The sequence below is a fragment of the Patagioenas fasciata genome, chromosome 3 (assembly GCF_037038585.1).
Source record: "Patagioenas fasciata isolate bPatFas1 chromosome 3, bPatFas1.hap1, whole genome shotgun sequence".
Classification (NCBI taxonomy): domain Eukaryota; kingdom Metazoa; phylum Chordata; class Aves; order Columbiformes; family Columbidae; genus Patagioenas; species Patagioenas fasciata.
Window position 1 is genome coordinate 112,406,477 of NC_092522.1, and position 27,043 is coordinate 112,433,519.

Here is a 27,043-nt window from a genome sequence, read left to right on the forward strand (position 1 = left end):
AAGAAGGACTCTGTAAAGAGCTGGTTACTCAAAGTTAGCTTTTCAGTTATTTTTTAGTTTTAAATTGTTGCTGGTCTAACCTTTCCAACTTAAGCTCATAGAAATAGGAACCTGTTAAATCTTCATCTGGACTGAAAAGCCGTCTATTATTCAATTTTGTTCCTTAAATGAGTACCTAAAGAATATAGTATGGTCGTGTCTTTACTTTCTTTGCCATAAATTATTACACTGAGCTCTCAAGTACCACAAGAAGAAGTAAGTTTTCTAATCCTCAAATCATTCTCTTGTCTTCTGTTCAAACTCTTAATTCCCCAGGATGGTTCTTTATTTCTGGGTACTGGTGCTGAGCAGTGCTCCAAATTCAGCAACACAATTTCAAGGCACAGAGTTAATGCAACTTCCCTTTCTATTTTAACATAATATTTCTGTACCCAGCAATTGTATTTGGCCTTTTGAGTAGAGAATCATACTGAAAACTCTCTCTCTCTTTCTTTTTTCTTTCAGAGACTGTTTGAGGTTGTGACCTAGAACTAGTTGATTATTCTCAGAGTTACTACTATACCTGTGGCAGTATTTAGGATGAAAGTGCTTGCTCATGGTCAGGTTATGGAGTGGCTTGTACCACTTTGCTGTTCTCTACATTAATTACTACCCCTGATGGATTCATATACGCATGTGAGTATGAGTATATATTTCTAGAGATTTTTTTTTTCAGGTTTTTGATACAAATAACTTGTGGGGATCTAAACAAACCCCCCTACATCCTCAATGGTGCATATCGACTTGCAGTTATGTCTGGAAACCTGTCAGTCAGATAGTTTTCCTGATATGTGCTATGCTGTATTTTTGTCACCCTAGTTTCTTAGCTAATAAATAAATAAATAGATCAGTGAGTACTAAATCAATGTTGTAAAGAAGTCTAAATATATGAATTCTCCACTATTGTCTATTTAACTAAACTTGTAATTTAACTGTAAAAAATATAAGTTTAGCTTGATGCAAATCCATGTTGATTGGCATTAATTATATTGCCCTCCTTTAATTTATTAATCAAGTCCTGTATCAGCCAGCTGTTTTGCTTAGGATCAATGTCACTGCGACAGGCCTATAATTACCTGGGTCATCCTATTTGCCCTTTTAAAATATTGGCACAAAAATAGCTGTGTATTGATAATCAACATTATTGGCCCAGAGAGTTCCTTCGCAAGCTGTCTCTGAAATCTTTAAAGATAAGTTATTTAAACACATCATGCCTGTTTTTAGGAACTAATTTTTAATATCTTTCTGAGCTACTATTAAAATGGAAAGTATCTTATCATCATCATCAACTGAACATGCTGAGAGGGATTTTTCATGAATGTATTTTGGAAACATTTGGGGAATGCTTCTGCCTTTTCACTACAGTTATTAATGTTTGTTTGGTTTTTTTTTTTTTTTTTTTTCCTGCCAGAAATGTTTTCTTCATCTTTTGATAAAGTTTTTCTGATTCCCAATCTCACTTCCTTGCAGGATCAGGCAAAACCCTGCTCCTTTGTTTGACATTCATTTGCCATGGAAATCACTGTAGCATCCCAGGCTTAGCACTAGAGCTGCAGTGTCAGAGGACAAGAGCGAAGGAGGATGAAGTTTTGAGGTAAACACATTTATGATGTCATAGGGTCACCTGGAGGCCAAAAACAAGACTTAAGTCTCTGGATGGTTTCAGCATCATAAAACATGTAGTCAAAGTATAAGGCACTCCTAATAGAGCTGAAAAAGGGACACAAAGTGCCCAGTGACACAACAGTTTTAGTTAGTGTAACGGGGAGGACAAACACGTTTGACAGCCTGCGCTGAAGTGTTGCATAAGCCTTGTAGCATAGTTTTAAGATAAATGTAACCCATGAACTCTTAGACCCACCGATGTCTGTTGAACCTGATGTTCATTTGCTGAATAAGAAAAATGTCAGAAAAGTAAATATTTCAGTTAAATGCTCCAGGATAAAAAAGCCTCTTTAAAGCTGAGTAATGTGCAATAAACATGATAGAGGGGATGCTTGACGGGCTTGCAGCCTTAGTGCCGTGAACAGCTCCATTGTCAATTGTACCCGTTTCTCTTAAACGTCACTTCTGGTGCTCCGGAGCTGCAGGTCTCCTCGCCGGTGGGGTCCTGCGATGCATAAACACCATCAAGCTGTCGCTCAGTAGTGGTGAAATCAGGGAAGGCTTCCTGCGCTGTGGCTGATGGTCTGGAAAAGGAATGCTTTGATATGGGCTGCAGTGTTGGCTGCTTCGCTTGATTGTTTCCATGTCTGCATCAACCCCTGTTTCAACACAGTGTGAGTTGGCTGTGGGTGAAGGTGGGTGTCCATTTGAAAAACAACAAAACCAAAAATCTTATATGATCTTTTATATAAAATTGATGTTATCTTTATTTTTTTTTTCCAAAGCTAAAGGTAAACCTAAGAAGCCAATGCATCCTATTGCTCAACCTCCAATAATGATTCTTGTCTTGTACAAACCACTATAAAATGTCAGGTAAAAACAAGCTAAGAAAAGGGTCAGATTCTACCAGAAATAAACACCACAGAGCATCTGATTTGGTAACTTCGTAATGAAAATAAGCGCCATTATTTCATGGCAGTGTACATTTTAAGGGGCTAGATTCAAAGCCTGCTACAGCCAGGAGAGGTCTGAGGAAGCAGTCCTTATTCTGGCAATAAAATCTCCAAAGACCTGATAGGTACATAGCTTCTGTTCATTTTAATCATCATGGAAAGCTCAATTTCAGTACACAAAACAAACAGACACATACTGTTTATACAGTGCTTTTTGTGAAGTCAAACCACATTAAAAAACATAGAGAAATTAACAACATAACCAGGGAAAGATGCTATAAGGAGAAATATGCTATTTATACAAAACTGTTAAAAATCACTTTTTAATATTTTAAACTCCCTGTCCTTGCATGCCTTTCAGTCTCGCACAAATCTATAAAATGCATATAAAATAAATATAGAAATCATAGATCACAACCTTATCTTCTAACATAGGAATAACATTATTTTCACTGAAAATGGAATTACCTTACATCATGTCTTTCTGTGTCCTGCTAAACGATAAAGCCTCTTGTCACAGGTGGTGTGCTGGTCTGGAGCAGTCAGCCTCAGGTACACAGTATTGATGTTATTATAAGAAGGAAAATAAAAGTCAAAGAAACAGTGGCGGTGCGTTAGCAGTGTTGATAGCAGAAGTGCATTCTAGCTGCTGCTGTTGACGTCGTGGAATTAATCACCACAGAAAACAGAGGAAAACTAAATATATCAGACAGACTATATGTGATATCTGTATATGGATAATAAACATATATCCAGGGATGCAATTGTTAACAAGAACAAAAATATTGTGATGAATAGAAAATGTTCTGGTTTCTACTGGATGAAGAGAACCTATAGTTTGAACGTATAAGGCAGTAGGCAGTAGCTGTGCTCATATCCTTGCCATCATGGAAAAGAGTGCTCGTTTTGGGAAACTGATGATAGGACTGTTGTATGTTTCTTGCAAAGGCTTAAAAGAGAAAGGTAATGAAAGGTAAAGGAAATGCAGGAAACAATCCAGCAGGAAAAACATCTGACTACCAATAAAATCCTGCATATAGTTAATGTTGCTGCTTTTTATCCATGAAGCCTTAAATCTAGTCTTTTCCTCCAGCAGTCTCTCTCTCTTGTGTGTTATCACCACATTTGCAAATGCCAGTGAGGCTTGAACTGTAACCTTAACATGAAAGAGAGTAAATTTTCAAAAGTTTGTACTAAATAGTCTCCTATAATTTAAATATCAGGGCATGTTACAGAGCACATCTGTTTTTCTGGACATCTGGGAGGTGGGGGGTTGAGAGAGTATGGTATGGACAGTGTCTGAGATACAGTGGACTATTGGTATTCATTAATAACAGATAAATATCTAAACACTCAAAGGTTGTGACAACTTGTATAGAAGGCAGCATCGGAGCCTTGTGTTTTGTTATTGACACAAATATTTAAAACTATTGCAAAATTTTTACATCTTGTTGTTATAGTCACAACTAATAAGCCCACACAGCTCCTCTGTCAAGGTTTTCAATGTATGTGCCCCAAATTACTGATACTTGTTCATTTTATTCCAAGTTCTTGAGTCCAATAAGAAATTAGCAGGTTTTGTGTGCTTTCATCAGTTTATAAACTGTAAAACTATTGTGAACACTTCACTGGTTTGCAACCAGCCATTTGGTTTCTAAGGATATAATGAAATACTAAATTTAATCCTTTCATTTATAATATATCCGTGTTCTGTAAACCACAGAGACGTGGTGCGCTGTGCTCACATGGGGAGTCACTGCTGGAACTCTGGTTATTCTATTCCAAAACCATATGCTGCTAATACCTCAAAATTTCCCATGGATAACAATAATAGTTATATTGTTATATGATACTGGCTTTGTTCTTTAACTTCATTTTATAATACTATCAACCATTTGATTTGATCAGATTTCCTCCTCCCCCTCCAAAAAGATGAACAGATGATAATAGGCACAGACACATTAAAATGGTATATTTAAAAAGTGCAACCACTTGGCCTGTGTTCCCTACCTCATTAAGCTGGATTGTAATATCCAAGTTTTCATGGCTTATGGTTGGATATTTAATGTGCCCTTTGATTACTGATGTACTTCGTGCTGCCAGAATTCACATACTGTGATCAACATTTTTGAATGGCTTAAATTGTAACCCTCAGTTCTGTTTTCTACACTGGTTAAAGAAAAAAAAAAATCAAGGAAATGGGAAGAAAAATCTCTCTCACAGCATGATTAGTGTTTCTTGAACTGGGAAATAATGATACCACTTAACAAATTTTTTTCCCCTTTTTCTTCCAGCTTTAAAGTATCCAAATGCACAAACAGGAGTCACACCAGGTTAACCGATTGGCTGTTAATGAAACCTCTATGTGAAGACCCTCCCTAATCTACTCAATCCTCCAGAGATCAAACAGAGAGTTAACAGAGCAGAGCAGGTTATGTGTGATGGATGCATGTGTATAAATCACTTCCTCAAAGCTAAATTGTTCCAATTCACTAAGTGGCAACAAACTGCAAAGGTTCTCACAGACATGTAACACTCCCTCTTCCTCCACCTCCGTAAGGATTATTGGCTGAGAGGTGGAAAACTCCTGGGAATCCAGGTAACATAGTAGCAGGGTAGAAAGCGTCAAGTCAAGTAGAGAATAAACACAAGCATGTAAAAGAAATAATAATGATTTTTGTCTTCTGATAAATATTTTGTTGGCCCTGAGGTAATCCATTCTGTTGCTTCAGCTTGGAGTATTGCATAGGTAGCTTTGCTTAGATGTTCTTAAAGAAGGTAAGATTAAAGGAGATGTGATGGCAAAAGAAGAATAAGTCATGATTCTTTAAGGAATGACTTGTAAAATCATGGAATGAAATTTACCTGTGATTCACAGGGTCCAAAAGTATATATCTGACAACTGTTACCAGCAATCCATATATTTTCTGCTGCTTTTGCTATTCTGATAAAGTAAATTTTTAGGCTCTGATGATGTAAAGAACAGTTGTCTTTGTACTTATTAATGTCTCTTCTGTGCTTGCCTCCTCAGATATCTTTGCAGGAATTAACCTTAGAGTTCCTATAGTAAAAGAGTTAACTGCTTGCAGATTGCACAAAACCAAAAACCATCTCATTTAGTTGAGTGAAGTTATACTCTTCATTATTATCTCACTGGTTTCAGTAGAACCTATCAATGTAACCAAGAGCTGAATTGAATTCAATGGAAATTTTAAATCACTACACAAATAAAATTCAATTAAATGTTTTAAAATATTCCTTACATTTCTCATTTAAAATTATTCTTTACATGTTTATAACTTATCTTTCACTCTGCTTTTTGCCCTACTGTGTTTCTATTATGCACATTTCTTCCTTTTCCTAATATTCCACTACAGTTGTTTTTAACTATCTCCATGCTCAGGGAAAAGACTTGACAAACACCCATCTGTTCTTCACTTCTTCTTATTGAAGCACTGACATCCCTGGATAGTTGGTGTCCATTAGTAGTTTCCTCTGGATATGTGCTATGGAGTAAAGGAAGGCTGAATATGCCATGAGTGTTAGTATGTGAAGAGCTACTTTTGGAAAGAAAAAAAAAAAAAAAGAAAGAGTGAAAGGTTCAGACTCTTGTCTTTCCCTTGTTCTGTATTTTAAGTCTACTATTTATACTGGAAATAGTGAAGCTGAATACACACATTTCAAGACCATGGTCATAGATCCAAGTGTGGTAAGTTCCATCTTTGTCCAGAGACAGAATATTTGTAGATGAGATTAATAGAAAATAAGTTTGTTAACTATAAAAACAGAAGTCATTAACAATGGAAAAAAAAAAAAATCTTAAAGAGATTGTTACTAGGATAAAAGAAATACCTTGAGAGCATTAACCCTCAGGTCATTCCAGTCTACCATACTGATGGGAGTGAAATTAATCATCTCACCTCGCTTTAGATGACTACAACTTGGGCATCTTCAGTTCCCTTCTTACATGTACTCTGATGTGTGCCTATGGCATGATTTATCTTACTCTATATTCAATATCTTTGGGTTAAAATGAATATTTTGGTTTTTGGCTATGTAGGCCATGCAATTAATTGAAATACTGACATCTACATGTGGACTTCTACATAAGTCTACAATATAGACTTCTACACGTGTCCGTATTCATATATAGACTTATTTATTTGGTCAGATAAATCCTACCCAAAGCAATATATTCAGCAGCCCCACCTTTTTCCTTAAAGCCCCCTATGTATACACTGCTAAAGACATTCAGAGTATGAGGTTTCAATTTCAGAGTGGCAAGTACATGCAGACAAGCTTTGAGACTTCAGTCAAATATCATTTGTAACAGCTGAGCTTAGCAACAAAAAAGCCCCAGTTTTGTTTTTATAATGGACATCCTGACAAATCCTCTTCATTGTAATAAGCATATGGATGAATACGATAAATTACAATTGAAAGACAACCAATGTCACTTCCTTCCCTACATTGTGGAAAACATAAGTGTGCCTTTGTATGAGACGAGAGTTTATTTGGCTCAATTTATTGTGCGGGTAAATCCAAATCTTTAATCAAATCCCTGCTTAGTCTTAATGCCAACTTTTGCTCCTAACTTTGAAGATTTTATTCTAGAGGTTCAGACAAGTCAGTGCAGAGAAATATGTACTTCTCACGCTTGATCAACTGGGTCATCTATATCTAGGAGAAAGGGTGGTGGTGGTGGGAAGTCAAACAGCAGTGCAAAATAATTGCTCTTTCTCTTTTTATATAGAAAAAAAAAGAATTTTGTTGAAATGGCTGAGTCTTCAAAAGGCCATTTTGCAAAACAGAAATACACTTAAAAGCATATAATCTTTAGCTGGAGGCTAGAGTGAGTATGTTTCTGATTATGCTGGTGACCCTCACCCTAAATTCCCTTTGTAGAAATGCCTTTATTCTAGACAACATACTGACTAGCAAATGATCTAACAGATTTCACAGCACATAAATTAAGACCTAATAAATTATTTCAAATTCAGGCTTCCTAATTAGAGAATCAGTGAAGCATTCCATTTACAATTGTGATTGTCTAAACAATTAATAAATACAACCAAAACGAAACATCACAACGAAATATGTGATAGCTATTTACTACAGAAAAAACAGGCTAAAATTTTAAGCACTGGCTAAAAGTGGTGAGGACTGGTTAAAACCTATTATTCATGGTTGGTCTAGATACAAGAATAGGAACATTTCACTATGTTGGCTTAGGTGAGTGTAAGTGCTCTGATATTAACCTCTGTTACTGATTAATTTTAATACTTCTTTAGAAATGCTCAATTCTTCTACTGCTGTTCCCTAACAATTACTTTTACAGTGTAGTATTGTACTCAATTTAGCAGGAAATATTTTGGCAATACAGAATATATAGTGTATATATTAAATATATAAACCTGATACATTTATTTGAGATTATAGATATGGAAAGAATAATTGTACTGTTTGGAAGTGTACTTTGCTTACAGGTATGGCTACAGCTCTACATAAAAGGCTCCAACACATATCAATGTAAAGGATATACCTCCCATATAAGTCTAAGAGTGGGAATTCATATCACTTATAAAAACAAAGAACAACCTCCCCTTGCACGTAACAGTGTTTCCAAAATACCTTCCTGTTGTGTGTTTTTTCCCCATGCCCAGATCAAACAGGAAAAAAACTAAGGAAAATTTCAGTTGCTGCTATCGATTAACTTATTTCAGATACTGGGATATCTACAATGATAAAATTAAGACAGGCTATAAACAAATGACAAAGGAATCTATATTGCAGGTAAGTATAAGGTGCTTCTGTCCCAGTACTGTGTGTTGTCTCAAATGCTGTTAGTGAACAATAATAGCACTGCTGCCCCAGAAATCTGTGCCTCCCTGATTTCTTGGGTTTTCATCACACCCACTGCAGTGGGACTTCACTTATTTCTGCACTGACATCAGAACAAAATATGTGAAGATGTTGAAATGTGGTACTGAGCTTGCAGGAAAGGTCCCTGCTGCTCACAGGTGACCATGAGCAGCAGCAGGTCATTCATCAGAGATGGAACTTGATGCTGCTGTCTTCTCCATGACCATGTCAAATAAAGGGAAGGTGGAAACAAGAATATAACTGCTGCTGTTTATTGGCTGCCACATGTAAGTGTCTTCCAAGTCAGATGATACATTAACTTGAGAAGATGTTGGGGCCTCAGAAACTGTGAAGCTGGTTGTTTTACTACAAGGTACAGTGAGGGCTCATTTTAGAATGCTTAGGAGATTTCAAGACTTCTCTGACTCTGTGACTTCTGTTCAAATAATAGGCTCAAGCTTTGTGAGAGAACTAACCTATCTGGATCACTGAAATAATTATCTAATGGCTCTGAATTATTTCTTAGGAGAAAGTTTTTCAGTTCTGTTAATTTTTATTGGCTGAGTCAGTTCTTTCCAGAAACTGTGGCTTAAGTCTGAGATAGCACCTAGGGACTGTGAGTTAATTATAACTTTGCCAGAATTTCATGGTCTAGTTAAGGAATAGGGACTTGTGAAAAAAGTTCAGTTTTCCTTTGCAACTGCTGCAAGGATCTTTTGCGGTTGCTCTTTTTCAGGCTCCTGGGATTTTCTGAGATCATGGACTTCTGGTAGAAGAGTAATAAAACAATCCATTCAGCTGACTGAAATAGTTAAAACAAATCTCTATTTTAAATTGATGGTGGCCCAGCAGACTAATCTGCCATATCTCAGATGCAACACTCTTGTTCATGCAAAGACTGTATGGTTTTGTAGGCACAGATTGCTCCATACAAAACCTGAAATAACAAATTGTCTTTGTACCACAAATAGCACACTAAACTTGGCACATGCATCCTTGACAGAATCCCTAAATATGTTAAGCCTTCTTGCTAGATACAATTCACATCTGAAATATTCCATTGGATTAGGAGAAATCTCATGCTGTTCAGACCAATGGCCAACATGACCTCATACTCAGCCTCTGACAGTGACAATAGAACACTGAAAACCAACTGTGCCCAACCACCTTCTCTTCTTCAACCACCCCAGATACTTTTCCTCCCACTTTCGTTACACTAGGTGGTAGGTTTTTCTTACTGTTGAATTTAGCACTGCATGTTACAAGGCCAGAAAAACTTAGAGAGAACATTTATTGGACAAGGGTTTAAAAATGTGAATTTTGCAGCACACCTTTCTGATGGAAACTTTTCACTGAATCAGTGCTTTCTTGAAGACTTCAAAGTTCACTTGATTCAATGTATTTAAATAGTGCTTTCCCTCTGGTAGCTGTATACATTTTTTATTCCACATATTCCACACTCCAAATTGAATAATAAAATCATACAATTGTTTTGGTTGGAAAATACCTTTAAGATCATCAAGTTCAACCATTAACCTAACACTGCCAAGTCCACCTACAAACCATGTCCCCAAGAACCTCAGCTATACGTCTTTTAAACACCTCCAGAGATGGTGACTCCACCACTTCCCTGGGCAGCCTGTTCCAGTGCCTGACAACCCTTTCTGTGAAGAATTTTTTCCTAATATCCAATCTAAACCTCCCCTGGTGCAACTTGAAGCCATTTCCTCTTGTCCTGTCACTTGTTACTTGGGAGAAGAGACCAAGACCTTCCCTGCTACAGCCTCCTTTCAGACAGCTGTAGGCAGTGGTAAGGTCTCCCCTCAGCCTCCTTTTCTCCAGGCTGAACAGCCCCAGTTCCCTAAACTGTTCCTCATAAGCTCCAGACCCTTCATATGATCTCCTTCTAGAGTCAAATCCTGTGATCCTTAAGGAGTCAAAGCTTCGGCCTGGAGAATATGGAACTTTGGTTTCAGTAATAACAGAGCAGTTTTGAGGTTCATCCATTTGTAAAATAATCTGTGTCCTTTTAGATATTGCTGTATTAATAATACACATTAATTTCCATTTCCCCCCTTAACCTACACAGGAAGCCATTTATGTATTTTATGGAATGCCAAGAAAACAATCACAAATCATCTATTAGCAATTAGATCACACACTTTTCTGAAGCTGGTTAGATTTGCTCTGCCAAATATATTCTACTCCTTTTAATCCAGCTTCCTAGGAAAAAAAAAAATCAAGCTGCTATACATGTTGCCTTTTCATTTTAATTGCTGGCATTTTATAAGAAATGCACACAGGTCCGAATTTGCACAAAGAACTTACTGTACATTCATTTCCAATATAAAATTCCATGTCTTGGTGGAAATTATGTTTGCAATAATGCTTTGTGTCATAAAACCACTGCATATTATTTATTATACAGCCCTAATCTTGTTACATTCAGTTGTTGAACTTGGTTTTAGCAGACTGAAACAGCAAGAGTAGCATTCATGCTAAAAGTCAAGGACAATCAAGGTTGTTAGGCAGGGATAATTCACTGCTTGTTCAAGTCATAATTAGAAGGTGGGCACCCTCCTGAGCTGCACTTGAGGAAAGGGAATGAAAAACTCATATTTGATTGAATACAAAAAGACTTTCCTTAATAAATTAATATCAGTAGGGACAGTAGCTGTTCAGCACCTCTGGAAATTGATTCTTCCAAACCTCCAGTTATGAATGTAGTATGAGTCACCAAAATACTACTTGCCAAATCTCACAGTCTAGGCCTTTCTGTGTTGGAAGAAAAGGATAGGAAGCAGAATGAAGCCCCCGTAGTCCAAGGGGAAATGGTCAGAGACCTCCTACACCACTTAGACACACACAAGTCTATGGGACCAGATGGGATCCATCCAAGGGTGCTGAGGGACCTGGTGGAGGTGCTCACCAAGCCACTTTCCACTAAGAATCAGAATGCAAAGCATTTGTAAAGATAAGTGGAGAGATTAATAAACACATTTAATCAAGCACATTAACAGACTAAGATATAAAATGCAAAGCTATATTTGTTTTGAAAAAGAAACACCTGAATCTGCTTTGCCACTCATATATAATGATGTAATTGAACAGTATAGTTTACCCATTAAAAACCAACACCTCCACTGGAAAAACTGTATGTCCTTAGTTTGACTGTGCCTCTAACTGTCACTGAAAGAGTGTGTTTTCTTGTTTTAAAATGGCATTCACAGACATGAATATGATTTTGATTTTAAAGATCCAATGGCACATTCCTCACACATTTGAAACACCCAGTGAAAACAGCAAGAGCTTTGTATTTGCAAGGAATGCAGGAACCATAGTTCATAGTTGTTGCTCTTCTTTTTATTTTTTTATTTTTTTTAATGTTTAAAATGTGTACTAACAGGGTTGCTTTACCATCAACTGACTTTATTATTTATATATATACTTTTTCACTGTCAATATCTGTAACAAAATGATAAGAATGCTCAGATAAATACATTCTCTGTATTAACTTTACTGTGCCTAACAGAGTTAAACATGGAAGATAACTGAGTATAGATTTTCTTTGTAATCAGACTTTAGACTGATGGAACTGTAGAAAACAAAAGCAACCCTAAAACCTACCAAAAATATCTAAGATAATTGTCTGCTTATGCTATTTTGCTTCAATTCACAATAAAGTAACATTTCTGCTTCACTAGCACCTGCTGTGTATCACTGCAAATGATTGCATATAGCAGCATAAATGCCTTGAGAAAAGGAGAATATACTATGTGGAACACAGAAAAACTATATTTGAATTTATGAATATCATAATTCCTTCTGAAAAATGTGAACTGTTTAAAAAAATAATCCTTTCGTAAGTGTTTATTTTAGAAAATAGTATTTTCTTTCCCAGAAAATTACATACAGCAATGGCTGATGACACTGGTGATTTGTCAACCATGGCATTCAAAGAAATGAGAGCTTTGGTTTTTGTATATCGACTGAAAAAAAAAAAAAAGAAGAAGAAGAAGCTGTGATACCCAAGTAGAAAGTGCTTGTGAAAGCAGTCTGAAAAGAAAATAAACAAATACCTATTGCAGTGCATAGTTTAAGGTTAACCCCAAACTCATTTAGACTGTTGCACATGATGTTTGTTTCTGGTCACTCTTTTGTCAAGACACCAGGAATAGACAGTTTCATATCTACATTTGGACACCTGAGTAGCTCAGTACCTCAGAAGAGCTGTGCATTAGATCTACCAAGAAAGAGGTTTTACTGCAGAAAAGAGGTTTTGCCTCTGCTCCTGGGACCCCCTGTCCCTGCAGGGTGAGCATGAGAACCTGCTGCAGACTGGAGTGGTGACAGGAACATGTCACAACCGGCCCCTACGCGAAGAAAAGGAATTTGCTCAAACCACTTAGGTTCCCCAAAGTCCTGTGTGTATGGGCATGAAGCTTATTGCCTAATTACCCAGTTTGCCTCACAGATGTCTGTAGGGAAAATTCCCTGTGAGAATGGAAAGAGATAGTGAGTGATCGACCCAAGAATATCCCTCCAACTCACCCTCCCCGACACTGGGTATGCCATTGCCTATTGCTACCACTCCTGTGTCTTGGTGCTTGAAAATTCACCAACCTGACTCAGACATCATAGTTCGAAGTGCAGCGAACAGCAGGAGGTAGGAAAGGTTTGAACATCCAGCGCATCAAACTGAACAGTGTCCTGTGAAATAGTTGTTCTGCTGACGGTGGATTTATTGACAACTTAAGTCATCCAAGAAATGTGAAAAAGAAGGATGCTTGTGAAGTTCAGTGTTTCATCTTGGGCTTAGATGCCTACCTGCAGCCACGACTTAGATGACTCTGAAGGCTAAATTCAAAAGAAACAAACTAAGTCTTATGGTAAGACATCTCTTAAGAGTGCAGGCAGCTATGTTATGTATATTTTAGGGCACAGCCAGGGGAATCAGAGCTGCATGCCTTTCACACAACAGCTTAGTGACTACGGAGCTTGCTAAGGATCTGGGCTGACTGGCTTTTGTATCTTGTTGGGACTACAGAGACAAAGTGAGAGGTAGGTTAGCTCTGCAAGCAGATGATTAGGTTACTTTGCTAAGGGAAGAAAGTTTTGGGCTTCCAGCCATTCCCTCAGTGTGCCTGTTTTCATCCAAGGCTACCTTAGTGAGCAATATTTAAATAACTAAGGTATCTTGCCAGTTTCTATGTGATTAAGTGGTTATGTGAAGATTTTGTGGATCTCTTATCTAAACTGCTGTTTTCAGTTTTCACACTTTGTGCCTGAAAGAGATCTGTTGTGGTGTACATCTGGCTCCAGCTTACTGTGCATGATAACAATAAGACCTTCATAGCAATTCCGTATGGAATATTTGTCTTGTAGAGGCACTACTAGTGATTTCAGGCATGGTTGTAGTAATCTGTTAACAACCCTAATACTAACTGCACTAGTATGTCCATTTTTTTGCTTAACTCTTTATCCCAGCAGGGCTTTCCTGGGCTGTTGACACTAGCCCTGTGTGAAGGCAGCAGGGCTATTCCTGCTGCTTGTTTCCATGACTTTGAGATAAGCAGGGGACTCTGCTGCATCAGCTTGCTGTAGGCATTGCCTGTGGGACACCATCTCTTGAAAGAGAGGAGATTCATTTCCCTTACCCCCCCAGGCTCTCATGAGACTTCATGGAAATGCAATCTGTTGTTCCATGCTCCAAGCAAGATTCATGATACCTTTAGAAGTCCAGGACTTCTAAACTCTAAAGAAGCCTAAGACTAGGCTACCCACACTGGCTCTTTTATACTTCACAGGGACAGGCATTTCTAGCAAGCAATTGATCACTTTCTAATCTTTCAATGAATCACACTCTATTTTATTACCTGATTAGCTCAGGTGCAAATGTCTGTGTTTGACCAGAGGGTTCCCACCCTTTTGTGCCTAATTGAAGTGACACCTTCAAATGACTGTTGAGGAAATGACTGCTATCAGCGTGTGCACATTTGGAGGGAAAGGTGATAAAAAGAAGGGGTTGTGTGCTCTTTCCTCTCCATCACCACCTTCTGATGCTGCATGTTCACTCAGGATCACTTGAAAACAATTAAGTCTGTGCTGCTCTTCTGGTCAGATGTCAGCAAGATCTACATCATTACATTTGCAACTATTATGTCATATGAAAAATTAGCGGAATACTTTTCCAGATGCTTTGATGCCATATGCATCGTTATAAGTGTGATGCTCACTGATTACCCTTGACAGCTCTGGCTTATTCTGTATCCAGTTCCAGACTTTGTTTTTTTTTACATGCATCAAGAATCTGCGATGACTAAAAAGGTGGAAAATTTTGCCAAAAAAGAGAAAATTGGAGACAAAAAGCAAAGAAGAGCTTTCCAAGACATCTTCTGCAAATGGCTCCAGAGTCTTCTCTAAAGGTGTTATTCTGTTCTGCAGTATTAAAATACTTTTCAAATGCAAAGAAATATCTTGTCCAATACCAGCTGGTGTCTGTAGTGCTCCTGGTGTACTTGTATGTGTAAAATATTTAAATGGTTCTGGAATGGCATTAGGTAAAACATTCACTGTGTTTCTCTATTTACCTGTCATTTTTTGAGTGCAGTGCAATATTGATGCTGTCAGTTAATACAGAAAGTCATAGCAGCAGCTGGATAAGAGTTCATCACAAATAATGTTACTATTTAAAAAATATGACTCTAAAATCTATGTAAATAGTTTTCTGCTTTGATATATAATTATTGCAAAACCAAATAATTTTCCCTCTGTGTTTGTTAAACAATAGATGACTCCTAACATCAAATTATCACAAGGCAAATGCTTGTATATTGCCACTCTTTAAAATCATATAACTACTGGTTACAACTGCAACTTTTTACTGGCCTTTTCCTCTTTTCTAAATAAAACCATCATCATTACATAATTTGAAACACTTTCTTTAAATTGCAGCTTGTTACCTATCTTCTGCAATAACATGTTTTTAAATTATAATAATTCAATGCTTTTAAATCTGATACTCTTGACTCTGCTAGCACTAGGGCTCCATGCTAGATGTCAGTGGCATTCCATGTAGGCACAGGAATCTCCACTAATGAACCTGAAGCAGATGAGGGTCATCGTTAATGTTTGACTGTGTATTTACAGAGGGCGGTTTGATGGGGAGTATGGGCAAAAGTAATAGATCTCCCACCTTGCTTCCTCAGCCATAAACACTGCTTGAGAACAAGTGACTTGTGTTTGGGTATATACTTAGATGGATTTCAGTCAAGCTAATGACTAAATATCACTGAATTTCCACAGGCACATGAAATTTAAAAACTTTTTTCCTTTTTTTTTTCCTGAAAAATACTTTGTTTGAACCTGGTGCAACATAAATTAGATCACAAGTGTGTCACTCACTGGTGGCAGGAAAGGAGTGCCTTTCACAGGTGGGTATGTTCACATGAATTCTGCAGGAGAGAGGGTGGGCACTGACCAGCCGCCCCAGTGAGGAGGCACCTGATTGTAAAACTACTACACTACCATGTCAAATACGTGTCTGTACCACCTAGTTTTAACTGGCAGGGAATTAAACAGGGAATCAGTGCATTGACTTCAGCTGGATTCAGATCAATGCCACCTCTTTGCCACAAATCCATGAAACCACTATGAGAGACTTTAAAATGTATTACTGGATATCCCATTCCCACATCTTGCAGAAGGGCAATTATTTGGCACAGCTATTGTCAGTTTAGTGTTACTTCTGTAAAACACAGTCCTCCCTAGCTTTGGTGCCCTTTACTAACTGTCTTATAACATTTTGGTAATAAGGGTGGTACAAAAATGTTCACTGCAACTACTGCTAGACCTACTGGCAGTACATCACTTGTAAAGACACTAGAAGATTTGTATTCTTTTCCTACTGTATAGTGTTGCTTCTAAAATTAGACCTTATTTATGCTGGATAAAATCAAACATGCCATGGAGCACTGGGCTGGACAACAAGGTGATAAATATGTTTGACTCCATCTGCATTTTATTTTTCATTGTGAGTGCCAGCAGCCAATCTGGCTGATGGAGAACCGTCTCAGTGCAGGCAGTGGCACAGGCAGTTCACAAATAAATACTGATGGTTACACATGGTGGTGGCAAGCACTGAGCTGGGGCGAGGGGGGAGAACATGACTGTGTGTGTTCATGGGGTTGGAAGGGCCATCATGTTTCACAGATTCCCAACAACAAATTCTGACAAGTGAAAAATGTTTGATTTGAAAAAGTCACCCAGCTCGCCTTTTTTAAACACTTTCAGTATTTATTTAACCTAGTAAATAGGTTTATTAGCAAGGTTCCATTCTTTGTAGTTTAGGTAATGGATTTACCATATGTTTATGCTTTAAGGACTTGTGTAAGACTGCTAACACCTATTTCTCCACCTCCTGTCTCAGGGGTTAAGACCTTGGTGTGTTGCCAGTTTACTGCTGTGGTCCCTTCCCCTTGTATAATTACAGTCATTCCCAGAGTGAAGGAAATACCCTGAGCTTTTGCTCTAACTAGCCACAACGTTTCACTAAAAAAGGCACTTCTTTAAAAGAAGAAAAGTAATAAAACTTTCACATTATTAACTTTTTCCCTTTTAAAAGAGCCTGAAAAATGCCATTGTACCACATTAAAGACTTTTGCATAAGACTCACCATTGGCTAATGAGCCTTGTTCTACAATCTACCACATGCAACTGCCTTCAAGTGCTGCTTTTAACTTAACCTTGATGTAGTGCCAGGAATGTGCAAAGGATATACTTTGATGGAGGGGCAGTCTACTCACCCCCACTGCCATATTGATGCACTTCAAAATATCTGTAAGATTCAAATTTTATTGTCATTTAACAGAACACCTAGTTTATACCCCACAAAGGAGGAAAGAGAAATTATCTGTTCTACAAAAATAAGCACATAGATCAGTTATTTGTAATAGAAATGATAGGAAGTTGTTGATACTTTGTATAATACTTGTGCAATGACTTTCTTCCTGCAGATACAAAGCACTTCATAGGCATCCTCACAACTCCCTTGTGAAGAAAGTATAATCTCTGCTTAGGTTTAATAAAACTAGTTCAGTGACTTTCCAGAAGATGACACAGAGTATCAGTATCAGAAACAGGATCTGAAAAATTTTTGCTTGAAGCTCCCTCTTTGATTATGAGTCATTTCCTTCATTGCTGGAGTGAATTATTTTGGTAACAGTGCTACTGGAATTTGTTTCAATTTCATGTTATGGCCAGATGTGTTCTCCACAGAAACACATATTTGATTTATAAAATAATAATTATAACACAGGTAATATTCTGAAGATATTTTGCAGGCACTTATCTGGCATTGCTCTTTCGTTGATATTTAAACTGAATCTTAAAATTTCCATTAAGACTGTTTATAGATATGTTAATTTTCTTGAGCTTTATAGAGTTGAATGACTTAATTTTTGTCTGTTATTTCCTTGATTGCATACTCAAAACATATAGGAGCTGTTATCTAAATGCTTTAATTTTATATCTTTTGAGAATGTTGTGAATGAAAACAGTGTCTGATATTAATGAAACAAGACATGAAAGATCATTCACAATGAGTATATTCAAAGGTGCAATAGATGACAGAGCATGGGGAAATGAATAGCAAGGGGCTAACAATAAGTTTTGCTAAGTGCATCCCAAAAGTCAAGACAAAAAATATTCTCTTGACTTGGATATGAAAATCTTGGAAAGTCTTAATGAGACAGTTCAGATTCTGATGGAAGTAGAAATTGAAATTCCTTTTATTTTCGACCATGCTTCCTGCATCCGTTGTGCATGCCAGGCAATTTACCTGTCTTTATATTGGAACACAAAAAATCCAGGGTGATATTTTGAGTAGGTGAAGTCTTAACAGAGACACAATTTTGACCATGTTGTAGAATCTGAAAATAACACCTCAAGTGTACAAAAGTAGTCAAAAATATCTGGGAAGCTCTGGCATTTTCCAGAATATTTAATCAGAATCTTCTATGAATTTTTGAATTCACAGGAAGGGATTACTGATGGAATTACTAAAACTGAGTATGAATTACCTCTTTTAAGTAAAGAATGGATCAAACCTTTCAAAAAATGTAAAGGCAATTAAAAATGAGGCTTCCTTACATTTCATCCTCTTCAAAGTCAGGAAGGAAAGTGTTTTCCATGTCCCAACTTCTGATGCAGTGGAGGAGAACTGGTGCTCAATTTTGCAAATTACCAGGTGGCATGAGTGCAATAACACAACTGAATCAAAGTAAAGTAGAAAACCAAAAGATTACAAAAGGGCATTTTTATATATCTATATATCTATATAGATATATAGATATATTTTTTTTTCCCCTTTTATCACTGTGTATTAACCACTCACTGTCATTGTCTTGAGCTTTCGTTGACCCAGTTCTCTCTCTCTCTTTCTAGAATAGCCTTCTAAAGCAGAAAATTGAATTTCTCAAATGAAATATTACCAGTAATTCTGAGCAATTTTGACCACTTCACAATATGGACAGCTGACTAGAAGTGGTTGAGATAGGTTAAGTTTTGGTTCTTTTCAACAAACATATTTGAGTAGTTTTCATTTGAAAAGAAATATTATTTCAAGTTTTGAAGGTAATTATGAAATGTTTTCTGAAAGATTTAAGGCATAACTTTTAAATTAAAATCATGTGGTTATGGTTTTATTGTCTGGTTGATACCTTTTGCTTCCTTTTAAAAGAGAAAAAATGATTTAGAAAAAAAGACAAACATTTAAGAAAAAAGGCCAGTTTTTGCAAAAATGCTGCCATTTATTTCATGTTTTGAAAGAAAAAACATATCAACTTTAAAATATTAAAAATCCCTGCTATGTCATGAATTGAAACTTAAAATGAGGATTTTCTGATCAGTGGATAATGATAGATGAAAAGTGAAAGTTAAGATGATGGCAGAGGCATGAGAGAAGCACGTAAACATTGAAGGGAGAGATGGAGGGGTAAAGGCAAAAATCCAAGCAGCTTAAGACTCAAACAGGACTTAAAAACTGTAGAATGAACAGTTTACTTGAGCAATTTGTCTTCACCTTGCATCAAACTTCTTATAGTTATTATAAACATCAGGACAGTTTGGATAATTACAGAAAAGAGTTATTCTGAAACCAAACAACTTTATGTGATCAGAAGCAGAAACCCTTAAAATAAATATATAAATAAGTCAGAGAACACAGTATTGTCATTTCCTGAAAAATTACCTGTATGTGTATGAAATGTGATTTTTGACAAGAGTTTGAATAAGAATCCATATGAGCTCTGCCTGTGTTGCACACAGTCTGCTTACACAAGCAGAATTGTTTTATTTTCTCTGTTAGTCCCCTCAAGTGGTACAAAATCTGTGTTAACATTCTTCCTTGCACCACGTTTGCTAATTGACTCTTCAAGCACTGGCATGTGTTAGAGATTAGTCAAACACGATTTGTTCTGTTAATATCTTCATGTAGAAGGGGTTGGGCATTTCCATGTAATGTTTTTGAGACAGAATCTCATGTCATTCAATTCATTATATACTTAAATGTATTTTCTTACTGGCTGAGGAATTCTGGGGTTTCTGAAGTGTGACCAGATGATTTATCTGAGCTGCAGACATGTAGCAATAAGTGATTGGACATACATGAGGAGAATCCTATAGAATTGACAACCAACTGCTTTTCTTGAGAGGAAAATAAAAAAGTTACTATCTAATATCTTGTATGGGCATTAACCTCCAGCCAACCAGGCTTTTGAATTTATAGGTTCAGAGCACTTTAACAAAATCTAGATCCTCTGATGTTTTAGTTTACTGGTGTTTGTAGGAGTATCTGTATCTCCACTGGTTACTGCAGCTCTCAGTTCGATCTTGAAGCTATGTTGTTCTGAACTTGGCAAAGTTGCTTCAGTGAAGAACTACGATGAAGTAAATAATTTGCCTGGAAAGTGTGTCACTGCTAAATGGATGGAAACTCCAGAGACAAGTGAGTAATTAATAGCAATATTTCTTTTTTTTTAGAGGACATTGTCCTTGTGTAAGGACTGTCAGACTGAAAAGATGGAGAAAAGTAAGAAGGAACTTGGCTATTAGAGATTTTTCTGGATTTCAGCTTCCAAAGCTAATGTTTTTTTTTTCATTAAAACTCTTTTCTTTTATCTGTAAATTTTTTACTTATAGACTCCTTCTTCCATAGTTCTATTAAAGATTATACAACTTTATGTTTGGCACTAGTATCTGATGGCCTGCTACCATGGTAGTGCATCACTTTTCAGGTATAGTCCTGAACAGAATATCTCACTTTTGTACTATAATATAAAGTACCCTCATACTGCACTGAATGGTAACTGTTACTGTAAATGGTAAAGTGAAAAACTGGAAATTAGCTGAAGCCTCTGATATGGTAGTGTAGGAGGAAACTGAAAAGAATTGAAGTCAGAAGGGACTACTGGAGGTCATCAAATCCAGCTCCCTGCTCAAAACAGGGTAAGCCAGAGCAGTTTGTTGAGGGACGTGTCCTGTTGCCTTACGAATGTCTCCAAGAACCAAAACTTCCCAACCTCTTTCAGCAGCCTGTTTCAGTATTTGACTGCTCACATAGTGGAAATGTTTTTCACATTTAAGACATAAATAACACAGTTTATGACCATTGTTGCTTCTCCTTTCACTATGCACCACTGCTAAGAGCCAGTCTCTTCTTATTCCCCTCAATGAGGTCTCACTTCGAGCCTTCTCTTCTCCAGGCTGAACAGTCCCAACTGTATCAGCCTGTCCTCATAGGAGAGATGCTCCAGTCCCTTACTTGTCTTAGTGTTCTTCTAGTGGACTTTTTCCAGCATCTCCATGTCTCTCTTTTACTGGAGAGCCCTGAACTGGACCCAACATACCAGAAGTGTCCCACCAGTGTGGAGCAGAGGGCAAGGATCACTTCTCTCAACCTGCTGGCAATGCTTTTTGTCATGCAACCCAGGATGCTGTTTGACTTCTTTACTGCCATGGCACTTTGCTGGCTCATGTTGAACTCGCTGTCCATCAGACCCTCTGGTCTTTCTCTGCAAATCTGCCTTCAATGTAGCCAGCCTCCACCTTGGTGAATATGGTTATTCCTCCACAGGTGGAGGACTTGGCACTTCCTTTTGTTGAGCTTCATTATATACGTGCTTGCCCATTACTCCAGCCTGCTGAGATAGACGTGATGTATCAGCCGCTCATCCCAGTTAAGTATAATCTGCAAACTCTGTCCCACCCTCCAGGACATTTATGAGGATATTAAACAATGTTGGCCCCAGTATTGTCCCCTGAGGTGCACAACTGGCGACTGGCCCCAATTTGACATTGTGCCACTGACCACAACCTTAAATGGTATTGGAAACACACACTGTAAATACCAAATTTGAAAGAATACTTTAAGATTCCAGCCATCTTATCTGCAATGACAGTGTGATGCTAAAACACTTGACAGTCTCCTGAAAGTATGTTCATGATCTGTAGGCAATCACAGAAATCTTTGGAATTAATGGGTCTGCTTACCACATTAAGTGGGAACAAACCATAGAACAATTAAATATGCATTGGACTGCAAGGAAGTTGTGATCAGGGAAAAAATAAGAGAAGACAGAAGGGCTGTCCTGGATTGTTTCATGGACCTGAACATGCGTTGGTGGAATGGTACATAACCACATGTGACAGAAGGATGCAGCCAGAGACGTGGGTCACAGGAGAAGGTGGACAGTCACAGCAGAAGATGACAGTGTGCTTAGAACTATGAAGAATCCAGGAATAAAAGAGCGTTTTTTTGTCTTGGAGAAAAGCAGGTAGAAGGGAGCATGACTATCAAGAAAAGAAGTACAGGGTTTTGAATGAGGAAATTGTGTAATGCTAGTTGCTTCTGTTGTATTCGGGGATTCAGGAATGGCCTATTTTTCTGTAAAGAAGTTTGCCACCACTATTATGCTCCAGTTTTAGACAGAAATGACAAGTGTACCCTTACTTGTAGTGGATTATTCACTGTCACTGTGTTGTACAGTCTGACTGACAGAATGCAGACCTTGCTAAATGAAGCATAAGAATACACACTGCCTTTTAGCCAAAAGTTCCTTGGTTTCACCAGTTGATTGCAGTTATATCCCTAGGATTGGTTCATCTGGAAAGAAATAAAAGAAAATCAGTGCAGCAGTGAATGTCTGAAGTCTTCCAAAACTAATTTTCACTCATTTCTTTGTAGACAATCCCAGTAAAGGTGGAGCAAATACTTTTCAGAAAAGGGAATTTTAGTCAGTGTCTTTGGTAATTTTGTCAATTGCTTGCACTGTCAAGGGCCACCTTTGGTCAGAACGAAGGAATGGCATCACCTTTCCAGTCATGCAGATATGCTAAACATAATCTCATTGGATTTTGCCTCCTCCATTCTTCACATTCTTTATGTTTTGGCATGAGGAATGATCATTCACTGCTTGCGGAAAGTCACCAGATCGCAGAGGAAAATGAGGTTCAGCCTTTGTGCTCAAAACAGGAACAGAGCACAAAGGCAGGTGGGACTTGTCTTTCATGGTGTGTTTTACAACTAAGGAAAAACTACTGAGAACTACTGAACATCCACAAATCCTTTGAGCCATTGGGGGTGATAATCCACATTAAAAACAGTATCACTACAGTGCCTGCAATGTTGGGATTACTTAAATAATTCCTGTCCTTACACTCTGTATCTTGTTATAAATATTAAAAAAATCCATTTAATCCTGTGTTTACCTTTTGCTTTAGCTTTTTCCTTTTGTTATCATTCTGTGGATTAATGCTCATGCAGTTGTCTTGTGTGCACAAGATCCTCAGATTTTCTATTTTACACAAGGATAGCTTGTTTATACAGAGGTTTCCAATTCAATTTTACACCATGTCAGCAGACTGAGTTGTGATCTCTTGGCTCATGCAGCAGAATGGGAATTTAATTGTCAGACAAAAAGTAAAGGTGCAGTGATTTTGTATCTCTTTACTTTTTGGGCCACCAAAGAGCATGAAAAAGATTCCACACACATTTTCTGTTAGACAGAGTGCTCAAATATTATTTTATAGATAATGGCAGTAATAGCTCACACAGCATATTTGTATCTATGTTTAAGAGCTACGTAAAGCAGTTTGAGCTGTTACACGATGCCAAATGCTCTCTTTAACCCATAGTTTCTCCCATCATAATCTATGCTCTTCAGGTTCTTACAGTAACAGAGTAAAAAAGACTCTGACTAAGGAGGGATCGATGCAGCAGGAATTGCTCTCTTACATGCTGAAGATAAATTAACCAGAGAAATTATATTGTTTTGGGTTTTATTGCTGTCTAAATCTCAGACTTTGCAACTGTTGTCAGTCAAGGTACCTTGGGATTTGTGTACCACTTCGCAATTCACTGGAGAGGGATGCTCAGTATAAGGTATTCAGCCCATCTCCCGCTTTTCTCAGTAGCTCTCCCTGGCACAGAGCACTTTGTGCTCTATGTGATACAGGTATAATTTCTGTCTTGGTACTTTAGCTTATAATACCAGATATCAGGAGTGCTTTTGAGATTCATTATGATAAGACAGTGTCTGAGATCTCGAACACTGTGAATCCAGGTAGCTCACTGAAGAGCTTAGTGCAAAGCATGCTTGAAATTCTCTTCAAAACCAGATTTTTGTTAGAAAACTGGTTTGCAAGATCTACTCCTGCCTTACATAATGGGTATATAATGGTTCTTGTAGCTGAATCCTATTTCTTCTTTGTAATCTCCAAGACTCGAACTCCATTTTATGTGAAAGTGCAGTCCTACAAAGCAGATGGTAGGAGACAGAACTAGTGCATGGAAATTTTGCAAGAGATTGTACTTCAGGGGGTCATACCTCTCTCTCTCAACTCGCTGAGGGATTTGAAATCATCCTATAGGTCTAATATTAATAGTAAGCATTGTTCATATGGATTTTGATGTTCCACTTCATGCTTTCTAGCTATTGTGCTACTGAAAGCATTATGGGTGAACAGTAGTTTGAAATACTTCAAATAACAGCTATTTCACACCATTTTCAACTGACAGTCAAAGAAAAATGTCTTGCAAAAGTATCCTGGCAACAAGGCTTATAGCATCAGTGTAATTCTTGTACATGTATTAGCATGCTGTGGAATATCACTGTGTTCAGAGGGGAGAGCTGCAAATACATTTTTTATCCTGAAGTGGCTGTTTTCCTGAACTATAGCAGTAACTATTAACTAACCATCCAAACCAGGATATTTGTGTGGAAAAGACAATAAAAGTCAAATAAAATCAGGTTGCATAAACATTTTGTAAGACTTTAACAATAAATCCCTCCCTATTTTAGAATCAGCAATCCTCAACCATAAGGCTGTTACCTGAACCTTCTGTGTTTAGATATTCATATGATGCTACAGATCTTTAAAATCCTTATGAGTGATTTAGAAGTACTCATCCCTTCCATTGGGAAAGAATAATAGTTTGAGCCCTACCAACAGTGTTTATTTAGTCACAGGCAAAACAAACAGTACCATGCAATGACAGACTGTCCGAGACGGCAGATAAGGACAAGCAGCACATTGCTGAATAGCCAGTCTCTGCCTCCTACCTGTGCAGCCTTCTGCTCTTTCTGTGCTGTCACTGAGCAAAGGATTGTGTTTTTGTAGCAACAAGAGAGAAGCAGTGGGAGTAGGAAGCTTAAACTGCCTGGGTTCTTCCCAGCTTTCTGGCCTGGCCTTGCTCCTTCCCCTCCAAAGTGCCTTGTCCTCATTTCTGCAGGCAAAATGTCAGTTTTGTGTACACTGCCAGGAAGCCTTGAAACCAAGGAAGAAAGTTTCCCAAATGACCTTAAGAGTGGAATCTGTTCCAAAAAGCAGAGTGCCAGGGAATACCATGGGGTCTGCTAAGGACTCTACTGATTTTTTAAATAAAAAAGGTTCAGCTGCAATGTCAATAGTTAGTGATATGAAGCATAAAAAGATATTGGATATATCCAAACATCTCTTCTGTGTTTCTGTAGGCAACCTGACTTCAATGGACCCAAATATATGACATAGTTGAGAACAGAAGAAAAAAAAAAAAAGAAAAAAAGGATGTGATATGTGACTGATGTAACTATGTGAAATACTTGAAATAGAACCTCTAGAGGTGTTGAACCAAACAAGCAATTTATTTTGTGCATGTGTGTGTATGTACGTATACTGTTGCAGCAGAATGAATCCCAGGTCAAGTACAATCTACACATGCCCCTTACTTCATCCATTACAGGTGTCACATATTTTCACATAGCCAACATAAAACTAATATAAACATTATATCATATATTCTGGCTAATTCAGCAGGGGTGTGATTCTGTGATGATGCATGATTCAAGCTGAATTTGTACTGAAGGTGATTTGGAAGTTCTTGGATCCAGTATTAGTAAATGTAGGACCACATAAACCACACAGTCAGGAAATATGAGCTATCTGGGCTACTTGATTATAACCTGACATTTCTGGAGCAGGATGAGTGAACCTGAATAGAGTAAATATTCTTTGAAGTACTTCACTGGTTTAATTTATCAATCAAAACTTCACTTCCTACCTACATAGAAGTATCTGCTGATAGCAACTTCTTTGTACTTTTGTATCTGTAGCTACTACGTATATTTTGATAAAGAAGATTATGGACTGTGAAAAATCTCAGAAACTTCAGTTGAGCTTTCAGTTTTTGACTGACATTCTGTGTGGCTTGAGCATATCTCTGAATATCTCTTCTTCCTCAGTAAAATAGGGATAATTATATATCATATATGACATATTTGAAGATGAAGTTGTCCAGAAGTGGATACATTCTTTGCATCTTCACCCAGCATAAGAATAAAAGAATTTACCCAGCAAAAGATAATTGTATGGGGCTAATTGTCAGCTGTTGGTGCAACCAATAAGATGAAAAGTCTGAGCTCTCATAATTCATTAGCCCTGAGCATTTTATCAGTAACAAACCTGTAAAATTTCAGATGGGTACATATGTCCTAGCTCTTTAAAATCCTTCTCAGTGCACTTGGTTAAAAAGTTTTTCCCACTCTACCCTATAATAATCTGTAATTTTGAGTAGCTGCAACACAGTGTACTGCAGATGTTGACAGTATTTCTGTGGCAGATGAACTTCTTTCTACTGAACTGGATTTTCAGGCAAAATAGAGCTTTCAGTGACTTGAGGCTTTTGGAGTTCCACTGCATTTTGGCAGGATCTTTGTATGTGAGAAGTCCTTGAGGAATAAATAAATAACACAGAGTACACTATGGTGGCTTTTTGCATTGGTTCACCAGGCATTTCTACACTGCAACTGTCAATGGGAAATGGAAATAATACTACAGACTTGAGGATCTAATGGCAATGATCTTTAAGATGTCTCCTGATGTAGAGCAGTAGTGTTAATTTCATATAGTGGCTTGTTTTAACCACATTTACCTGTTTTATTTTTAAAAAAAGCTACAAATTGCCTTTTACTTAAAAATTAAGATGATTAAAACCAGCTCTGTCTAGTTCAATCTAATGTTAAAAGTAGAAACTAAAGTCATTGAGGCAA

General features: G+C 37.5%; 1 long non-coding RNA gene across 2 annotated transcripts; it reads left to right on the forward strand.

The window, feature by feature from the left end:
* Positions 1-510: 510 nt before the first annotated feature.
* On the forward strand, positions 511-5,775 carry LOC139827771 (uncharacterized). 2 transcript variants are annotated; one of them, XR_011738708.1, is made up of 4 exons: positions 511-675; positions 1,510-1,633; positions 2,130-2,339; positions 4,900-5,775. It is a non-coding gene; the product is annotated as an uncharacterized lncRNA (long non-coding RNA). The 2 variants fall into 2 exon arrangements; XR_011738707.1 differs by having other exon boundaries at positions 1,510-2,339.
* Positions 5,776-27,043: the final 21,268 nt, after the last annotated feature.